Here is an 11,105-nt window from a genome sequence, read left to right as displayed (position 1 = left end):
TGTCTTACTCACTGTACCAGGGTTTCTCAACCTCAGCACTGCTGGCATTTTGGGCTGGACAATTCTCTTTCCTGGGGACTGTTCTGTGCATTGCAGGATGTTCAGCAGCGTCTCTGGTCTCTACGCAACAGAGCCCAGTAGCACCTCGTCCCCGAGTTGTGACAACCAAAAATGTCTCCAGACTTTGCCAAATGTTCCCTGGTGTGTGGGGGCAAGGTATGAAATTACCCCTGGTTGAAACCGCTGCGCTAGACTATAAGCTCTGTGAAGGCAGGCACTGTGTCTTTTTCTCACTAAATCCCTAGCACCTAGAATGGCTCTGAGTACTTATTCTGTCCTCAGTAAGTGTCTGCTGAATGGACGAATGAGTTTCTGGGTTGAGTAGCAAAGCAAAAATGGGAGTTCTCATGCCAGGAACTGATTGGGGACCCTGAGAAGTCAGTCCTCTTGGGGCCTGTTATGGATTGAATTGTGTCCCCCCAAAAATGTGCTGTAAATCCTAACCTCTGTGCCTGTGGTTATAATCCCACTTGGGAATGCGTTGCCTTTGTTATGTTAAGACAGCGTTAGTGTAAGGTGTATCTGAGTCAATCTCTCTTGAAATATAAAAGAGATTAAATAAGCAAGCAATCTAGCAGACAGGGGAAAAGAGGGGCCATGCCACATGAAGATTGCCCAGGAGCAGAAGCTCAGAAGAGACAAGGACTTCCTCCAGAGCCAGAGACCTGAATTTGGACTTCTAGCCTCCTAACCTGTGAAAAATAACTTTCTGTTTATTAAAGCCACCCACTTGTGGTGTTTCTGTTACAGCAGCACTAGATAACTAAGACAGAGCCCTGAGTTTGGTTCTCTGTAAGACGACGTGGCTGAGCGTGCTTGCCCCTTCAAGAGTGGTCACTGGGGGCAGCATCAGCATCACCTGGGAGTCTGTTAGAAACGCAAATTCTCTCGCCCTTCCCCAGACCCAAGAAATGGGAATCTCTGCAGGTAGATCCCTGGCCTTGGTTTTCATAAACTCTCCAGGTGATCTGACCAAACTTCAGTGGTCCTCACCCCTGGCATTTCACATCCTGATCTTGAGACGCATCTGGTATGCTTTTAACAATAAGGATGCCTGGGGTGCCAGGTTCTCCGCAGACCTAGTGAATGAGAATTTCTGAGCTTAGGACCCATTGGTATTTTTTACTTGCCTCACAGGTGATTACAATGTGTAGCCAGGATCGAAACTCTCTCCACTAGACGCTGCTCTAATGCTCTAAAAAAAAAAAAAAATGCTCTGTGCTTCCCAAATTCAACCTTTCGGAAATTGCATAAACTCTTTCGGTCCACCAGAGGGCCATTTACAGCACTGAGATTGTGACCCCCTAAAATGTGTGCCAACTTGGCTGAGCCATGATCCCCAGTACTATGTGGTTGTCCTCCATTTTGTGATCTGATGTAATTATCCTCCATTTTGTCATTTGTTGCAAGTCAGGATTGACTCCATGGCAATGAGTTTGGTTCTTCAGTGAATATATCATATACACATTGTTTGTATAATTTACATGTCTGATGACAATGCAAATGTTGGCCTGGAACCAGACTTCTGTTGCTGTGGCCTAAAGGAGGATATGGTAGAACTTCTCAAGTAGTTGCTGTATGTGAAACATGAGGCTGAGGAAGCAGCACTGCTCAATGTAGTCCTGACAGAGTGTGATTGTTAAGGTTGTGTGTCAACATGGCTGAGCCATGATTCTCAGTGGTTTGGCAGTTACTATGCAGTTTGGCAGTCATATGATGGTGTAATCACTTCCATAATGAGATTGGATATAATGTGATCACCTCCATGATGGGATCTGCTGTGAGTAGCCGGTCAGCTGAAAGGGAGTCTCCTTGGACATGGGACCTATATCCAATATAGGTGGACTCTGTGACAAGGCTCAGGGGCTTTCGCTTACTCTGGATCCTGCACCTGGCTCCTGTTTGCCTGACCTCCGGTTCTTGGAACTTGAGCTAGCAACTTTCCTGCAGTCTTGCCTGTAGTCTTGGGATTCATCAGTCTTCACAGCCTGTGAGCAAGAGCCCAGCTCCTTGACCTGCTTTGATCTTGGGTTCATCAGCCCCTTGGGCTGCATGAATTGGAGGAAGCCTCTATTCTGATCCACGGGCTTGGGACATTTCAGCCTCTACAACCTTATGAGCCATTTCCTTGATATAAATCTCTTTATATGGATATTTATAAGCTTTACTGGTTTTGCTCCTCTAGAGAACCTAGCCTAAGACACAGAGATTTAGTCAAATGAGAAACAGACCAAGCTGATCCCAGCCTGGTGATGAGCTTGGGAAAGCTAGGATGTTCCTCTCTGACAAAGGTCCCTTCACAAATGAAAGCTTCCCAGTCTGAGTGCCAGGGTCTTCAGTGAGGGCTCAATCCTGGGGTTTCAAGAAATCTGTTCAACACTGGATTTGCATCCCAGTTCTGCTCCATTTTAGCTGCAAGACCTTGAATGTGTTTTTAACTTCTCTGAGCTTCAGTTTCCTCATATGGAAAATTGAGACAATCACACCTTTCTCTTGGAATTGTAAATATAAAGGACATTACTGGCAAAGGGTCCAGCCATGTGCCCAGCACACAGACTTTCAACCAACGTTCCTTATTGGTACAGTTGTTGTTCATATTATTTTTATTACCTCAGTCAAAAAATATGATCCAAGATGGGTCTATCAAGTGGCAGGATATATTATTGTTACGAGTGCAGGGATAACATGCTACAGAATTTTAGGAGAATGTGTTATTCTTTAAAGATGTATCATGAGATAGTAGCGGTGAAGTATCACGATAAATGCAATTTACTTTCAAATACTTCAGAAAAACATCTCTGGGGAGAAAGAGGGAAGATGACAGATAAAGAAAATGATAGATTAGAAAAATGACTGACAGATAGGTAAAGAGAGAGAAGATAGATAAGGCAAAGCATCACCAGCTCTCGAATTGAAGGTAGAGGACCTGTAGGTGTTCAAGAAACTATTCTTTAGCCCAGCTCTGGGGCCAGACTGCCTGGGTTCAACTCTTCACTCTCTCACTTACTAGCTGTGTGATGACTGAGGTCAAGTTACATAAACCTGTGTGCCTCAATTTTACCATCATAAAATGGGGATTTGTTACAGTACCTACCTCACAGGGTTTTTGTGAGGATGAAATGAGTTAATGTGTTTGGAACCACTCCTTGAATGGAGTAAGTCATCAATAAATGTTAGCCATTTAGTTAGCTGCTTGTTATAGATGATAAATAGACACATGAATGGATAAACAGAAGGATGTATGTAATGATGGATGGATGGTTACAATTGCTAGATGGATCAATGGAGAGAAAAAGAGAAGAGGGAGGAAGGAAGGAAAGAAGGAAAAAAGAAGGAAGGAAGGCAGGCAGGGAGGAAGGAAGAAAGGAAGGCAGGCAGGGAGGAAAGAAGGAATGAAGGCAGGGAGGAAGGAAGGGAAGGAGGAAGGGAGGAAGGATGGCAGGGAGGGAGGAAGGAGGGCAAGAAGGAAGGAAAACTGGAATCCAAACTTTCCATGATGAGATTACTTAAGATTTTTTGTTTTACTCTTTGCGGTTTTCAATATCTTCCAAGTTTTCTGCAATTGGCGGAGATTACTTCATCAAGGAGGTAAAAGTGATTACAAATAAATACGTAAATTATATAACACCCACACCTGGATTCCTGGAACCTTCCAAAAGGGGTGTCTGCCAGTTTGCAAATGTGGTTGGAAGACTTCGTTTCCCCTCAGGGGTGCTTCTTGCCCCTGTGAACACAGACAGGATCTGAGAATAGCAGTAACTGTGAGACTTGGAGCCATCACCTGGAACCTGAGTAAAGGTGACCTCTGTCCGCTCCCCTTCCTCTTGCTCCTTCTCACTCGGGGAGCCCGCCTCCCTGCAAAGTCAATTTCAGTTCAATCTCACCGTAAGTGGTGCCCTTGTGGATATGGGAGTCCTGTTCAGCTGAGGATGGACCCTCCCTAATGGTAATGCATGCGGAATAGGGCCCGGCACCTGGTTTGCATTTTAAACACATTCTGGATGATCAGACTGTCCTCATCGCTCAACCAGCTGACGGCTGCGTTGCAGGGGCCTCTCAGCCCAGCGACAAGCTCGGCCCGTGAACCCGGCTGGGGCATCCTGCCAAGAACCTCCAGCCAAGAAATGGCCCCTCCTAGGTCACCAGGCACCAGTGGGGTGACCCGAGAAGGAGAAACCTGCCTGGTGTCCCACAGCAGGCCTCGTATAAGTCCAGATCAGAGAGCCAAGATGTGAACTACATTCCAGCCATTCTCCTTTAGGGTATGGATTCTACTTGTAGAAATAATCAACCCTTTCCCATTCTTCCCCCCACTGGTCCCTTGTCACTGTTCTGGTCACCTCCTCAGAGAAGCCTTCCTGGATTATGCAGACTCAATAGGTTGCCCTACCTCATTATCCTTTATCTTGATACTTCCTGTTTTCTTTCTCTGTACTTCAGCTTCCTCATTTGTACATGAGGGTAACAACTGTGTTGGGTATTCTCTATTTGCTCATTCGTTTCCAACCTGATCTGTGCACCTTTGGACTGATCATGGGTTCTTATACCCTCTGATCAACAAGCTGGCAGGCAGAGAGACCAGGCGCTTTGTTCAGCTAGCTCCTGCTCGCTTGGTCGTGGCTGTGATCCCCCTTCCCACAGCTCCTGATGGCCAGCCGTCTCTGCAGCTCTAGAAACCCCTCCGTCCAGGAGCACCAAAGGTATTAACAGCTCCCCTGTTTAGCTAATCCCCAGATGCCTCAGCATACCTTGTTGCTTTCATTTTGTCCTTCCTCATCTTTGCATATTGTTTACTACCCCTCTCTCCAGTTAGTCTACAAGCTGCATGAAGATAGAGTCCATGGCCATGTCTGTTTGTACACCCCCGTGATAACCCAGTGCCTAGTGCATTAAAACAAAACAAAACCCAATTCCCACTCATCGCGACCCCATGAGTTACAGAGAAATATTGCTCCATAGGGTTTTCTTGGCTGTAATCTTAATGAAAACAGATTGCCAGGACTTTCTTTGGTGGAGCTGCTCTGTGGGTTCGAACCACCGACCTTTAAGTTTGTAGAAGACACAAACCATTTGTGCCACTCCAGGAACCTTTAATGCATAATAAAAAACCTGTTGCCGTCGTGTGGATTCCAACTCATAGTGACCCTATAGGACAGAGTAGAATTGCCCCGTAGGATTTCCAAGGAACTGGCCGGTGGATTCAAATTGCCAATTTTTTGGTTAGCAGCCTGAGTTCTTAACCACTAGTGCATAACAGGCTCTCAAAATAAATAAATAAAAAGTCTGATAAATCAATGAGTGGATGAATGAATGAAGGAAAGCTGTTTTTCATTTTTCAAAGCACTTTAGTATATTATGTTGGTTGCATCATATTGCTAATATTGGACCATTTTTGTCTTAGAAGGACAGCAATTTCATAAGGCTTCACCCACTGCATTATCCTGTTTGATCCTGGATGGTTGGCATAATAAGGAATATAATCACCATTATATAAATATTTAAACTAGAGATGAAGAAAAGGAAAAGTAAGGGGAAAATGCTGACCAAGAACCTACTATGTGCCAGGGGCTCTTTTAGGCATTTGATGGACAAGGTTTAATTTGATCTTCATAACAATTCTCATAATGACGTAAGCGTCACTATCCCCTGGCTTACGTCTGCAGTACTTGAGGTTAGGGGACACCCATGGTCACACAGCTGGTAGGTGGCAGAACTAGAGTCCAGTCCTACTGTGGGTTTCTCCCATACAGCAGTTCTCCCCCCCGGACACACACCCTCAAAAGTCTCTTACACTCATGCTCAGGGAAATGTATGCAGAAGTACCTGCTTGTAATAATAAAAACAGACGGTAAGCCCACTGCCTCTGAATGAGTCCTACTCATAGCCACCCTATAGGACAGAGTAGAACTGGCCCATAGGGTTTCCAAGGCTGTAACCTTTACAGAAGCAGGCCACGACCTCTTTCTCCCATGGAGTGACTGGTCGGTTTGAACTGTTGACCTTTCAGTTAGCAGCCAAACACTTAGCCACTGCTCCATCAGAGCTCCTACAAATGGCAACGACCCAACATGTCTATCAATGGAAGAGAGGATAAAAAAGCTGGAAAATGTCAACATTGAAATAGTATAGCAGTGAAAGTGAATAAAGTAGATCCAAAAAACCCAAACCCAGGGCCGTGGAGTCGATTCTGACTCATAGAGACCCTACAGGACAGAGTAGAACTACCTCATAGGGTTTTTCCAAGGAGCGGCTGGTAGATTCAAACTGCAGACCTTTTGGTTAGCAGCCATAGCATTTATCACCGGTGAGGCAGAAGAAAAACAAAGTGTGGATGAGAAAATAAAGTGCCAATGAAAACATTAGCATAAAAAAAATAACACCCTTTTATATCAAGGTTTTGAAATATACAGACTATTACTATGCATTAAAGATTCATATATGTAATAAAAAAACCCAGTGCCGTCAAGTCGATTCCAACTCATAGCGACCCTATAGGACGGCGTATAACTGCCCCATAGAGCTTCCAAAGAGCACCTGGTGGATTCGAACTGCCGATCCTTTGATTAGCAGCCATAGCCTAGCTTAACCACTATGCCACCAGGGTTTCCATATACGTAATAAAAAAAAAAAAATTTTTTTTTTTAATGTGTTCAAATTCAAGGGGTCAGCAGCACCAACTTCAAAATAGTGATACCTCTATGATCAAAGGGGTGAGGATAATATTGGAGGGGAGGAATAAGAAGCCCTGGTTAGGTAGTGGTTAAGCACTTGGCTGCTAACTGAAAGGTCAGTGGTTTGAACCCACCAGCCACTGTGCCAGAAATATGTGGCAGTCTACAGCCTTGGAAACCATATGGGGCAGTTCTACTCTGTACTACATGGTTGGTATGAGTTGGAATTGACTCGACAGCCATGAGTTTGTTTGTTTTTCAAACAGGGAATATACCATGAATTGACAGAAGAAAGACCGTATCGGTTTCAGAAGAAATACAACCAGAATGCTCCTTAGAAACAAGGAGGGTGAGACTTTGGCTTGCTCATTTTGGACACATCATTAGGAAAGACCGATCACTAGAAAAGGACAGCATGTTAGACAGAGGGTCAGCAAGCACCAAGGAAACCCTCAATGAGATGGATTCACACAACTGCCACAACAAGGGACTCAAACGTACCAGTAATTGTGAAGATGGCGCAGAACCTGGCTACATTGCATTCTGTTATACATAAGGTTGTCGTGAGGCGGAGCCAACTTGACAGCAGTAACAACAACAACAATAACAGCAAATCAGGGGCTCAGTGTTTCCTATGATGTTTTCCTTCAACTGGGTAGATGTTTGTTATGTTAACATTGTGTGTGTGTGTGTGTTTTTTTTTTTTTTTTGGTGTGCGTGGTGGAAATACTTTATTTAAAAAGAAGTGGTGCCTTGCCTGATCCAGCTGACAAGGATGAAGCTAGATGGGTACACATGCTTCTTGACTTCTGGTCCAGCTCCTTTCCCTACAATGAGCTGTTCCAAAAGCAGGGAACTGTGAGTGTTGTGCAACTCGGGGGAGAGGTGAAATGCAACACTGAAGAAACCTTATCTTGACCTCTTTCTTTCCCCAGTCACCCATCCAACCACCCCGACACCTTGTCTCATGCTATCCACGTTGCCTACGTGGTTTGGTTTCTGTCATAACTTCAATGCAAGAAAGAGAAACATCTTCTCATGGGCTCAATTAGGAAGTCTTGAAAAGCCAAAGGAAAGTAAATATCCCATCAAGAAAGCTTGCATGGCCAACACTGGTGTTTGCCTGCCTAATAACTCTACTGTACTAGGCCATGCCAGTGGCCCAGTCCTCATAAAGGGAAAATCTGCTGAGGAGCTTGGGGAAATATATTCCCCATTAGTAAAAAAGGAGAGAGGCAGGTAGAAGTCCTCCTTCTCCTCTCCTTCTGCTTTGTATATTATCATGTGAAGATGTGATGTTTGGAGCTGTGGCAGTCATCTTGTGACCATGAGAAAAAACTCAAACGACTCATAGAGAAGCCATTGTTGAGTTGTTCAGTCATCCCTGGAATCACCTACCTCAGGACTACTTGTTAAATGGGAAAAAACAAATCCTTATTGTTAATCCAAGGAAGTCTTGGTGGCCCAATGGTGAGGCACCCAGCTGATAACCAAAAGGTCAGCCGTTTGAACCCATCAGTGGCTCCTTGGGAGGAAAGACCTGTGATCTGCTCCTGTAAAGATTACAGCCTAGGAAGCCCTATGGGGGCAGTTCTACTCTGTCCTACAGGGTTGCTATGAGTTGGAATTGACTCGACGGCACACAACCTCAACATTGCTAATCCACTTTTATTCAATGTTCTATTACTAGCAAACAAAAGCACATCATCTGACTGTCCTGAAGAATGAAAGAGAAGCAGACCTTCTGTCCAGGTACAGATTGTCCGGACCTGTGCGCTTAGATGGAATCTGTTAACAAACAAACAAACAAACAAACATAAATAGTTGCTTAAACCCTGCAACGTCCTCTTCTTGCTTTTTGTATAACAATCAAAATGTTCCACAAGGCCTTCCTGGCCTGACCTGTGCTGGCCTCTGTTTCCAGCCTCCCCGTGGGCCATACTTTCTGTACCACTCACAATGCCCCAGTCACGTTAATCTTGCTGTTTCGTTTCCTTCTAGTTTCTCCAGTTTGCCAAATCCTTTCCCAACTCAGGGCATTTGCACGAACTTGTCCCTCTGCCAGAAATGCTCTTTCCCTCTTTCTTTGCCTGGATAACTTATTCTAAGTCTTCAGTTTTCACCTTGAGTGTGAGTTCTTCAGAGAAACCTTCCCCATTATTTTATCTCATGCCACCCAATTTTTTTCCTTCATAGCCCTAGTTGTTGCTGTTAGGTGTTGTCGAGTTGGTTCTGATTCATAGCGACCTATGTACAACAGAACGAAATACTGCCTGGTCCTGCCCCATCTTCACAATCATTGTTATGTTTGAGCCCATTGTTGCAGCCACTGTGTCAGTCTGTCTCGTTGAGGGTCTTTCTCTTTTTCGCCGACCTTCTACTTTACCAAGCGTGATGTCTTTCTCCAGGAACTGGTCCTTTCTGATAACATGTCCAAAGTATATGAGACATACTCTCACCATCCTTGCTTCTAAGGAGCATTTTGGTTGTACTTCTTCCAGGACAGATTGGTTCATTCTTTTGGCAGTCCGTGGCATATTCAGTATTCTTTGCCAAAGCCACAATTCAAAGATGTCAATTCTTCTTCGTTCTTCTTTATTCATCGTAGCTCTTATCACGATTTATATTCACATATGTCTATGTGTGTTTATGCTTTTTCATCCTCAGTCTCTTCCAGTAGAATTTAAGTTCCACTAGGGTAGATGCTGTATGGGACTTTAGTTTCCCTCTCCATCCATGATACATGCCATTGCCCTATTTCCCCAAAGTGAAGACCTCAGCGATAACTCCATTCTCAAAACGATTGAAGATAATAAATGTTAGCTAGTATTACTGTTTCCGCAGGGCTCCCAGACTAGGAGGAAAGGCCTCGTGATCTACTTCTGAAAATTAGCCAATAAAAACCTTATGGATCACGACAGAATATTGTCTGACTCACTTGCTTTGGCCACATCACAAGGAGGAATCAATTGCTGATGTTTGATGAAGTATAGGGCCAGCGAGGGCAAGGGAGACCATTAGTGAGATGGATTGGCACAGTAGCCACAACTATGGACTCGAACATACCAGCAATCGGGAGGACGATCCAGGACTGGGCAATGTTTTGTTTTGCTGTACGTAAGGTCGCCATAAGTCAGAGTCAATTCTGTGGCGTCTGTCTATCTGTTGTTATTATTATGCCTACTCATTGCTTACAGGTAAACGGCATGCCCTTAGCCCGGTATTCAGAGTCACCTTTGAATTCTTTCCCTTCTTCATTCATTCAATAAATATATATTTTCAAATATTTTATTGTGTTTTAAGTGAAAGTTTACATAGCAAATTACATTCCCATTTAACAATTTTTATACAAATTGTCCCATAACATTGGCTACATTTTTCACAAAGTGTCAACATTCTCATTATTTCCATTCTGTTTGCTCTATTTCCATTAGTCTAGCTTCCCTGCCCCACCTTAGCGTCTCGTCTTTGTTTTAGGGTAAACGTTGACTGTTGGTCTCATATAGTTGATTTTTTAAGGGAACACAGTGTTTATAGGAGGTATTGTTTATTTTATAAGCCAATCTATTATTTGTTTCTTTTTTTATCTTTTTCCTTTTTTTTCTTCATTACATGGGTTTCATTCCTCACAATGTGTCAGCACTCTTTTCATTTCTGTCCTAGACCCCCTGTTTCCTTTCGTCCTGATTTTCTACCCCTTCCTGCATTCTTATGTTTGCTTTTGGGCAAATATCACCCTTTTGATCTTTTATAATTGATTGTTCTAAGGAGCATGTTCCTTTCAGGTATTACTGTTTATTTTATGGGCCTGTCTATGGTCTGGCCGAAAGGTGGTCTCCAGGAATAGCTTCGGTTCCAGTTCAGGAGGGTGTCTTAAAGCCGTAGTTTCAGGGGTTCCTCCAGTCTCTGCCAGATGAGCAAGTCTGATCTTTTTTGTGAATTTGATTTTTTGTTCTAGAATTTTTTCTCCCGCTCTGTCCAGGACCTTCTGTTGTGATACCAGTCAGAGCTGCTGATAGTGATAACCAGGCGCCATCTAGTTCTTCTGGTCTCAGGGTCACGTAGGCTGTGGTTTATATGGTCCATTAGTCTTTTGGACTAATTGCTCCCTTGAATCTTTGGTTTTCTTGCCAATCTATTATTTGGATGAAAGGTGACTGCTAGGAGTGGCTTCAGTGCCAAGTTCAAAGGGTATCTTAGGGCAATAGTCCTGGGGGTTCCTCTAGTCTTTATCAGTCCAGTAAGTCTGGCCTTTTTTAGGAATTTGAGTTTTGTTCTAAGTTTTACTTCCTTTCTATTTCAGACCTTCTGTTGTGGCCCTGATCAAAATAGTTGGTAGTGGTAGCCGGGCACCATTTATTTCTTCTAGTCCCA

At 43.9% G+C, this 11,105-nt stretch overlaps 1 long non-coding RNA gene across 1 annotated transcript in view; it reads right to left on the bottom strand.

The window, feature by feature from the left end:
• Positions 1–8,385: 8,385 nt before the first annotated feature.
• LOC104847096 (uncharacterized) overlaps positions 8,386–11,105 on the bottom strand; it is a 110,141-nt gene continuing 107,421 nt past the window's right edge. Inside the window, exon 5 of the long non-coding RNA XR_776076.3 lies at positions 8,386–8,519. This is a non-coding gene — a long non-coding RNA (uncharacterized LOC104847096). The remainder of the gene's footprint in view (positions 8,520–11,105) is intronic.

The sequence above is a fragment of the Loxodonta africana genome, chromosome 12, assembly GCF_030014295.1.
Source record: "Loxodonta africana isolate mLoxAfr1 chromosome 12, mLoxAfr1.hap2, whole genome shotgun sequence".
NCBI classification, from domain to species: domain Eukaryota; kingdom Metazoa; phylum Chordata; class Mammalia; order Proboscidea; family Elephantidae; genus Loxodonta; species Loxodonta africana.
This window is presented reverse-complemented; position numbering and strand designations above follow the sequence as displayed.